Source organism: Callospermophilus lateralis, unplaced genomic scaffold (genome assembly GCF_048772815.1).
Source record: "Callospermophilus lateralis isolate mCalLat2 unplaced genomic scaffold, mCalLat2.hap1 Scaffold_143, whole genome shotgun sequence".
NCBI lineage: Eukaryota > Metazoa > Chordata > Mammalia > Rodentia > Sciuridae > Callospermophilus > Callospermophilus lateralis.
The window spans coordinates 2193037-2203746 of NW_027512573.1; positions in this window are offsets into that span (position 1 = coordinate 2193037).

Consider the following 10710-nt stretch of genomic DNA (forward strand, 5'->3'; position numbering starts at 1 on the left):
CAGAGACTATGCGTCAGATAGATGAAAAGGTTGGCTCCGATCTACATATTGTGGGGTCGGGCACCAAATTCCTTAATAGGACACCCATAGCACAAGAGTTAATAACAAGTTAAGAATCAACAAATGGGACTTACTTAAACTAAAAAGTTTTTTCTCAGCAAGAGAAACAATAAAAGAGGTAAATAGGGAGCCTACATCATGGGAACAAATTTTTACTCCTCACACTTCAGATAGAGCCCTAATATCCAGAGTATACAAAGAACTCAAAAAATTAAATAAGAAAACAAATAACCCAATCAACAAATGGGCCAAAGACCTGAACAGACACTTCTCTGAGGAGGACATACAATCAATCAACAAGTACATGAAAAAATGCTCACCATCTCTAGCAGTCAGAGAAATGCAAATCAAAACCACCCTAAGATACCATCTCATTCCAGTAAGATTGGCAGCCATTATGAAGTCAAACAATAACAAGTGCTGGCGAGGATGTGGGGAAAAGGGTACTCTTGTACATTGCTGGTGGGACTGAAAAATGGTGAGGCCAATATGGAAAGCAGTATGGAGATTCCTGGGAAAGCTGGGAATGGAACCACCATTTGACCCAGCTATTGCCCTTCTTGGACTATTCCCTGAAGACCTCAAAAGAGCATACTACAGGGATACTGCCACATCGATGTTCATAGCAGCACAATTCGCAATAGCTAGACTATCAGCAGGGTTTGTGGGTTATATTAAACAGAATTGCATAGTTTGTGGTCTTAGGAGATAAAGCATTGTGTTAGTATTTTATAGTTATGGATAGACAACAGAGGTCAGAATCAGGGTCAGACCAAGATTTCCTCAGAGCTCCGTGACTCTGAGATACTTTCCACCACACTTTGTTGTCTTTGACCACCTCCTCTTATGCTCCACTCTGTAGCCCTCCACTTTTCTCACAGCCCCCTGTGTAACCCTCTATCATGTCTCACAGCGCCTCTGTGCATCCTCCATTGCCTCCTTTCACAGACACTGTGTAGCCCTTGACATCCTCCTTTCATCCTTACTGTGCTGCTCTCCACCTCCTTCTTACTTGTCTACCTAAGTTGCCCACCACCACTTTCTCTCGTTTTCACCTGGGTAGCCCTCAAGCACCTCCTTTCACAGAATTCTGTGAAGCCTCTATCATCTCTTCTCAATGCTTCCTGTAACCCTCCCATTACCTCTTCTCAAGGGCTCATGAATAGTGCTTGGCCATCATCTCTCATGGCCTCTTTGTTGCACTCCACCATCTTTTCTCGTCCCCTCCTCTGTAGTTAACAACCAACATGTCTCAACTCTGGTGTCTTCCTCCACCAACTGCTCCCACTTCTCTCCTGTACTTTAGGGTGGTCTTCCACCACCTTCCTCATCAGCTCCTTGTTTAGCCCTTCACCGCCTACCCTCACAGTCCCATATGTAGCTCTTTACCATCTCCTCTCTTCTCCACTGTGCAGTCCTCCAGGATCTCCTCTCATGGTTCACTATGTAGTCCTCTACCATCAACTTTCATCTTCTCTTTAGCCATTTTCTTTCATCTGTGCACCCTTCTGGCACCTCCTTTTGTGGTCCTTGTGTAGCTCTCCACCAAGTTATGTGACCTCCTGTGTAGTCTTCACTTTCTCCTCTTAGCTCCTCCTGCATACCTCCTCCTGACCTGCTCTTATCTTCTCTTGTGTAGCCCTTTACTACTTCCTCTCACTGTCTCTTGTGTATACTTACACAATCTTCTCTCCCCCGACTCTGTATGACTCTCTACCAATTCCTCATCCCTTATGAAGATCTCCACAACTTCCTCTCATCTGTGTACTAACCCACCACCTCTGCTCATATCTTCCTTTGTAGCCCTTCACTTCTTTCTCTCATGGACTCTGTTTAGCCTTCCAGCACCTCTTTTAATAAATCATACTATTTTTGTATGACACATTATTATTGACAGACAATTTAGAGTCAACTATGAAGTATTTTAATATTGAGTTTTGAAAAATATTAATGTAGGCAATAATTTATTCATAAAATATATCCATAAATTTTCATCCAATGGAATATTGACTCATTCCTATCATACATCTTCTTTTAGACTTTTCTAAATAGAGCTACAAGTAGCTATTTCAAAATGTAGAGGAACTCAAAATATCTGTGTAGAAGGTACTGCAAAAAAATTTAGTATCCTGAATTATAAAGTTTTAAATAGAATAAAATTTTCATTGTAAATTAGCCAAATGGCTTACTGTATTTCTTAGAGTTGACACAAGCAAATATAAAAGGATTTCTCTTGGATAAATCAGAATATTGTTGTGTCTTACAATCATCTATCTTATTATCAATGATGTTGTTTAAGATGTGGGGATTATAGGGCTATATATGCCAAAAGTAATATCTGTGTAAGCCCAATGACTAATGATTTCATCACTTGCTTTATTCTAGGGAAAATCAAGTGAAAAAAATTCTCTTTGAGAGTTTCATACTGTACATTGTATTTTTAATTTTAAATAATACTTTTCCAATTATGAATTCTTGTTAAATAATAAATAATTTAATGAGGGATGAAAATAACTAGGGGACTATCCCTGCTGTCTCGGGGAAAAACAGTCCTTGTTCTATCTAAATGAAAAAGATACTTTTTGTTTTGTAGTATGGGTTGAAGCCAGGGTCACTCTACCACTGAGCTACAGGCTCTCACTAAGTTGTTTTCTGAGACAGGCTATCTCTAAGTTGCTGAGCATTGCCTTCAATGAGCATTCCTCCTGCATCAGACTCCTGAGTGCCTAGGATCACCACACCCAGGTCAGAAGTTGCTTATTTTGTTAGTGACAATCCTCTGGTGGAAAATATCAGCAGTCCAGTTGAAACCATTCTTCTTGGGTAAAAGCAATAGGCTAGGAATGTAGCTCAATGGTAGAGTTTTTTTCTCAACAGGCTGAGGCCCTGGGTTTATTCCCCAGCATTGCACATGCTGTGGGGGTGAGGGATATAGGAGTGGAGGAGGAGAAAGAAAAACAGAGACTAGAACATCAAAGTATTCTTTACTTCATTTATTCCTGATGAAACTGAGGCCTGGAGACTACTAAATGACTGTCTTCAAATCAAACTGGAGGCAACTTAGATAGGACTTGGGCCAGGTCCCTTCTGTAGTTAGGCTGAGTTGCCTCCCACCTTACCTGTGCAATCTGTTTTGTATCTGTTTTCAGACTTTGTTAAACTGCCTTAATCCTAATCCCTGTGCTCTCTTCCCAGTCTATGTTTGGACTCCCCTTTGCCATCACTGCTGCCTCTGCAGGAGAATCCCTGAGCTCAAGGTGAGCATTCAAGCTAGAGACTGAGAGGGCTTGTTAACATTGCACTACTCTGGCATGCAAGACAGAGCAGCAGTTCTCACTAGTGTGCACACTGGTGGTGTTATGTGAGAAACTCTTTCAAAGTGCACAGGTCCAAGGTCCTAGTCTAACTGCAGAAGTCAACGTGTGGTTTTTTTCAGGCAGAATACTTTCTAGGTAATTGTCGCCTTAGTTAGAATCACAGCCCTAGGACTAAGGATGTAGGTCATTGAAGGAGCACTTGCCTAGCATGTACCAGTCCCTGGGTTCCAGCAAAAACATTCAAAAAATGGACAAAGAAAAAATATCATTATCATGAAAGCCCACAGTGGGGACTCTGATGACCTAGATCCAGTCCTGTCCAACCTCACCAGCAAGGCCTGCTATCTGCCCTGAAATCCAACTGTCCTGAAGCTCCTAGCACTGATACTACACTGTCATCTGGTAGTTTTGCAGAAGTACAACAGCTGATTCAGCCATTTGCCTCTTATCCCCATCTTCCCTCTTAAAATGAAGTAAAAATCTTTGGCAAGAAAGTGAGAAACATGTCAGTTCTGAGGGGGCAATAAGGGAAGTGGGGATAGTTTCTCTTGCAGGCAATCAGGATAAATTTCATAGCTGTCAGCTGGAGCTGCACCTGGAAGAACAGTAATAGTTCAGTTCCTTGAACAGTGGGAAGAGGGAATAGCCAGAACTTAGGCCAAATTCTGAAGATGAAAAAGTCCAGGAGAATTAAAAGCTGCAGTGACAAGTTGAGTGTTGTAGAGAATTCAAAGGGAGTAGTGGAAGTTCATTAAGTTACTGTGAACCTGAGGCCATGTGAAGACCTATCACTGAAGTAGAAGAGACCACTGGAATGGTCCTAGTGTTGAAGTGATGTTATGTCCAACAACATGTATCAAGTTGAAGACCATTTGGATGGCTTGGGTTGTACCTCAGAAGTGAATAACTTGCCTAGCCTGTGCAGGAAACTGGGCCCCACCCCAGCACATCAAAAGAAAAGAAATAAAAGGAGCAAATGAGACCCCTAAAGCACAGAGTATAAGGAGGCTTTCACTTCCAAATCTGGGCAATCACATTCATCTTCTTACTCTCCCTTCGTTCCTGCCTACTAAGCGACCTGTCTTGTTCTGCCCTCTTCTGATTCTGAGATGAACTATGAATTGTGGACTGAAGTGAGTGGAGTTAAATTCTTGCCATCATCCAGATGAGAGATGAGAGTGAACCCCCACAAGTGTTGCAGTATGTAGGAGCAAGATATAAGAGCAAGTTGCACCTATACTGTAAAAGCAGGATTGACAACTAAGGGCCAGTGCAGTGGGAACAGCAGTGACTGAGGTGGGCATGAGGTTTCCATTTGCATAAATAAGAAGTCCAAGAGAGAGTTGCAAGTACATACATACTGTAGGATTTCCCAAGAAGAAAAATACAGTAACTGGAAATTTCTGAATATCTGCCAGGACTTAGGTTCATTGTCTATTTTTGCACACATGCAATTGGATTTTGGGTTTGCTTGAGGGTTTTGGGTTGTGTCGATTTTGCAGTGCTGAGAATTAAACCCAGATCCTTTCTCTGGCTAAGCACACACTGTACCCCTGGATTCCAACTTAGCTCAATGCAGTTTTTTATTGAGCACCTGCTATGTACTTGCATTGTTTGAAGTGCCTGGCATTTAACAGTAAAACAAGCCAATAAAAAATTTTAAATTTGCTGAGTACAGAGGTGCACAACTGTAGTCCCAGGTACTACAAGGAGTGTAATGAAATAATCCCTTATGACATAACTGTTGACAACTTTATAGAACCTCATCAAAATACAAATTGTAACTTTTCCAGTCTCATCTTGTGGCCATCTACACATCTCTGGAAAGATGCTGATAGGTATGCAATGCACAAATGTATAGTTATTGTTTTGGAACAATGACTAGAAGTGAAAACAGTGGGTCAAAACTCAAGTGCACACAATGGAATATTATTAGCAATAAAAAGAAACGAAGTATCAACACATGCTACACTATTGATGAGCCTTCCAAAAAACATGGTAAGAAAAGAATTTAGACTTGAAATATCACAAGATCTACATGAAATAGCACATGATCCACTTATAGGAAATATTCAGACTAGGTAAATATATCAAGACTGAAGGTAGATTCCTGGGGCTTGGGGCTGGGGAGAGAATGATAGGGAATGACTGCTTAATGGACTTGGGGTTTCATGTTAGTATGATGAAAATGCAGTGCAATTAGGGGTAAGGTTTACAACACCATGGATGCACTAAATAGAACTGAAATGATCCAACTGTTTGAAATGTTAATTTTATATTTTGTGAATTTCACCTCAGTTACAAAAACAAACCAGGAACAACATAAAGGCTAGCTGGCCACCAACTTGTGTATCTACCAACAATCCATCTGAGTGCCTGTTTCCTCAAAACTGGGGTGGCACTGATGGCTTTCTGTAAACCAGGTTATACCTGCAGGAGAAACTTTGTCGACTCTCAGTGAAACTGGTGTTTTTTGAGTCATGTGTGTACTGATTCCATTTGCATGTTTCTATTATTGAATGATACTGAAGTGTGGTCTTACTGTTTCTCAAGCATGCATTTTTCATTAATGATATCCATAATTCTCATGTGTGTTAATCAGCTTTTTGTAACTGGCACCAAAATATCAGGCAAGAACAACTTAGAGGAGGAAAACCATCTTTTGGATTAACTGTTTTTTAGAGGACTGAATCCATAGAGGGCCAGCTTCATTGCTCTGGGCCTGAAGTGAGGCAGAATATCATTGTGGAAGGCGATGGAGGAAAGCAGCTCAGCTCATGGGAGGTAGAGAACAGAGGGGCAGGGGTGGGAGGGAGGGAGGGAGAGAAAGAGTGGGGAGAGGATAAACCCTTCCATGGCATTACCCCAATGATCTCCTTCCTCTAGCTTGCTTATCTCCCCATAGTCTATTTAGCCACGAATGGGTTAATTCATTTGCTGGATATATCCACTGGTAAGATCAGAGTTCTCATGACTCCATCACTGCCTAAAAACCCCACCTTGAAACTTTGCTGAACTAAGGATCATGCCTTCAACACATGAGCTCTTCTAGAACTTTTCAGATCCCAACCATAACATTATTACCCACTTATCATTTTCCCTTTCAATTTTAATATCATTCAAACTGTATAGTTGTTGCTGATCTGCCAACCAGTGCCTGCCTCATCCTGTACCACTCCTGCCCTCCTCATCCTGATTAAGCCCAGGTCCACCATCCTTGTGTTGCAGTCAGCCCCAAGGAGTGGGCACTGACTAATTCTCACACAGCATTTTATTTCTCATTTCAGCGGTGGTTAAGACCTGAGCACACAACATAATTTCAGGCAATGTGATGGAAGGAAAGTTTGCCTAGGCCCTCTAGAAGATTGCTTGGCTCTTGTAACAGGTATTCATGAAGCAATAACAGTAGAAATAAGAAGACCTATTTTGCATACTGTGAGAGAGACTTTGGTCAGGTCTCCATTATCATGAGGCTTGCATAAATCCTTTCTCTAAGCTATGCATAGTAGTGGTGCCTGTGGTCCCACCTACTGGAAAGTCTGAGTTGGAGGATGACTAGAGCCCAGATGTTCAAGAACAGCATAAGCAACACAGAGGGACCCCAAATTTAAAAAGGGGGGAAAACAAATAAACTAATCAATGCACAACAAGGATGACTGGGCCCTTTGGAATTCATTTTAGTGCATATCCTCTATCCTTGGTTAGAAATGCTAAGTATTCACCTTTGTTCACTCAGCAGTTACTATTAAGTGATAATAAATGACTCCCCCTGTGAGGAAGATTCACGGTGCCCCTCCTTTCCATTCTGGGCTCTAGATTTGAACCACCTTAGATCTGAAAAGTAGATGAGAAACTGTGATTTTTCATGGCAATGATGCCAGCCTTCTGCTTCTCAGTTCTCAGGTTCTTTTTCAAGGGTCAGATGGGAGCAGTTGAACAAATCAAATATCTTCAACAGCTGTCCTTCTATCTTGCCCCCAGGAACATAATGAACATAAAATTTTTCTGACTCATGTCTTGGTGCTCATGAAGTTAGTTATGTCCACTGGGCCTTTAACAGTTAAGATCCACAACTGAGCCTTCAAGATTTCTGCATCTCATCATCTATTTACATTGACATGAGGGAGCCAAGTAGAGTAACACCATCTTCTAGCACCAATTCTAAACTATAGAGGTCAGTTACTGTAGAGGTCAATGTTTCCAGTATAATCTCGACCATTACAATCTTATTGCCTTGGTTATAAGATCAAGTAATGTAGAGGTCAATGTTTCCAGAATAATCTCGAACATTACAAGTCTTATTGCCTTAATAAAAATGAAGTTGCTTGCTTTTTCAAAAATATGTGCCAATATAAAAGAAAGTAAAATGACAACTTTTAAGTCAAATTGTGGTCATAATAAAAAAAGCAGCTAAAAAAGCAAATCAAAACTCAATATTCTTACTACATCCAAAATACTTCTCACTCTAATTTCATTACCATTTGTTAGTGTTTCTGTAGAAGAACTAGATGGCCCTTGCAATACTTTTACAAATGGGTGACCCATGACCACAACTGGAATTGTTCAACTGAAAGTGTACCTGAAAACAAAATATATGGAAAATAAAATTCTCTACTTACAGAGATACAAACAAGTTGTTATATCTAATGTGAATTAAATTAGAATCTCAGAAGAATCATTGGCAAACTTTTTTCTTGAGACAATCACTCTGAGTTGCCTAGGCTGACCTTGAATTTGCAATTCTTCTAACTCAGCCTCCCAAGTCATGGAGATTACATGCATGTGCCACCTTGCCCAGCAGAAAACACCTTTCTATAAAAAAGAAAATTTTATCTGTGTGCGGTGATATATGCCTATAATCCCAGCAACTCAGAAGGCTGAGGTGGGAATATCACTTGAGCCCAGAAATCCAAGACCAGTCTGGGAAACTCAAGATCCCGATTAAAAAAAAGAGAGAGAGAGGAATTTATACTTCAATTTTAATTTTCACCTTTGATATAAAGGAAAATGGTTTTAAAAAGTATCTTTGCATTTCTCAGCAACTTTCTCTAAGAACTTTCTTTACAGGAAACAGGAATAAAATGTTATATACTAATGTAGCTATGTTAGCAAAGTACTAAAGTGGTTACAATACACTATCTAAAGCAAGACATTCACTATAAGGTTACAGTACAATATCTAAAGCAAGACATTCACTATAAGGTTTCAATACACTATCTAAAGCAAGACATTCAGTATAAGGTTACAATACATTATCTAAAGCAAAACATTCACTATAAGAAACCTCTGGTTGACAAGGATAGAATCTGTGTATTTTTAATCTATTCTTTACTAGGAAGAGATGTTTTTAAAAAATCTATGAAAAATAAAGAAAGCTCCTCTCCAATGAAATGAGAAAATATACACAACCCAAACCACAAATTACAAAGACCAACTGCTAAGTGCATTCACTTCTGGACCAAAAAGTAAAGTGCAGAGAAAATATAAAACTGGTCTATCTTTATCCAAAACCACCATCTCCCAATAGCCCTATCCCCAAATATGGGCACAGGAACAGAAATAAAACTTTTTACTCCTAAATGGTTTAAAAGTTAGTCCTATCTTTAATGTGAATAGCAGGGAACAATTGTTAAGCCCTTCTAATCCTGGCCCTCTTCCTATCCCCAGCTACTCTCTCATGGCACATGAGAATAAAAGGGTGGGAGGGGATGTTGAGGATGGAAGTGTAGATGTTAGTTAAGTGGATTAAATGTGCAGTTATAAAATGAATAAATTTTGGAGACTCAATGTATATAATGGCCAATCTATTTAATCCATTATATGATTAAAATATTCCGAGATTACATCTTTATTCTCAACACACATACACACGATATGATAATGGTCTCTATACTCCATCTCTATCTCCTGTACACAGAAGGCCCAGGTGCTGCTACCAGAGGTGCTATAAGATTCTTAGGGAGAATATTGAAGATAAGAAATACTACCTTGGAATGTGAGCTTTGTGGTGTGTCTTGAGGAACCATTTTCTTTGCTTTAAACTGCTTCTCATAACTTAATATATATATTTTGTGCTAAGGCAAGTGAGATGGAGCTGACCTAAATCACTTTAACTACCCAGATACAAGCCCACACACGTGTAACATGTGCTCTCTCAAGGGAAACAATAGTCCCACACTTACCATGAACTATCTACCACCACATCAGTCAATATAATACCTTTACATAGGCCCCCACCAATCTCACACTTTCAGATATAGATGGGGAAGCCCACATTGGATTTGACAGCACTGGATACAAGGAGTTTTCTTCAGGAGGGCACACTTGACCACAACCCCCAAGAGTGAATACATGTTTGCTAACTAACAAATAATTAAGCATCATCTTAACTGACCCAACAGAAAGTGAGGAAGAATACACATACACAAAAGAATGGAGGGGATCTCACATAATTGTATCACAGGTGAACTGCTTTGACTTCCATACCCAGAAAAATGTCTTCCAAAGGACCCAAATTCTGATCAAATCCAAGTCAGAAAGAATCAAAAAGAAATTTCCCCAGAAAGAATAAAAGTTCATTGGTTTAGACAAAGGGTAATTAAGGATACAGAGGGGAGATGGGAATAAGACAGACAGTGGAATGAATCAAATATGAATGCATGACCAGTGTAAGTCCACAGCAAGTAAAAACACGAAAATAGAAACCAAATATGTTATACTCCATGTTGCTATAATAGCCACAATACACTCTACTGTCACATATATATATAAAAAGAACAAATAAAAGCAAATTCCCCAAACACCTGAGATTATCATAAGTAAAGGTAATGTCAATTTTGATCATACAGCTGTTATTGCTCATACTGAATTGATAGATGTTTCTCTCTTTTTTGATATTGCAATCCTCAATGCATTTGATTGTAGTTCTTCTAATATTCTAAAGATTAACTGAAATAATTTTTCCTGTTTTTGTTTTTCTAGCTTGGGTTTACACTTGTTCCTTTCAGTCTCTTTTCTCTCACAATAACTGCTCCTGCCTCAAGTCCCTCCCCCACACATTTTTTCTTGTTTTTATATTAGTTTGCAATATTCTTTTCTGTCTTTTATTTTCTCTTTGTGTTTCTCTCTTACCCAACTTTTTTTCTGAACCCATTTTCAGTCCCTAAACAGTTATGAAGCAAATTTTATTAGCTTAAATAAGTACTTTATCAACTGATTTAATAATTTTACTAAAATTTTAAACCCATAATAGAGAAAATGTGTAGGATGGTTCAGTAAGTTTTTTCCCCAAGTTCATTAGCATGTGAATTTGCTTTAAGTGATTGCAGTTACA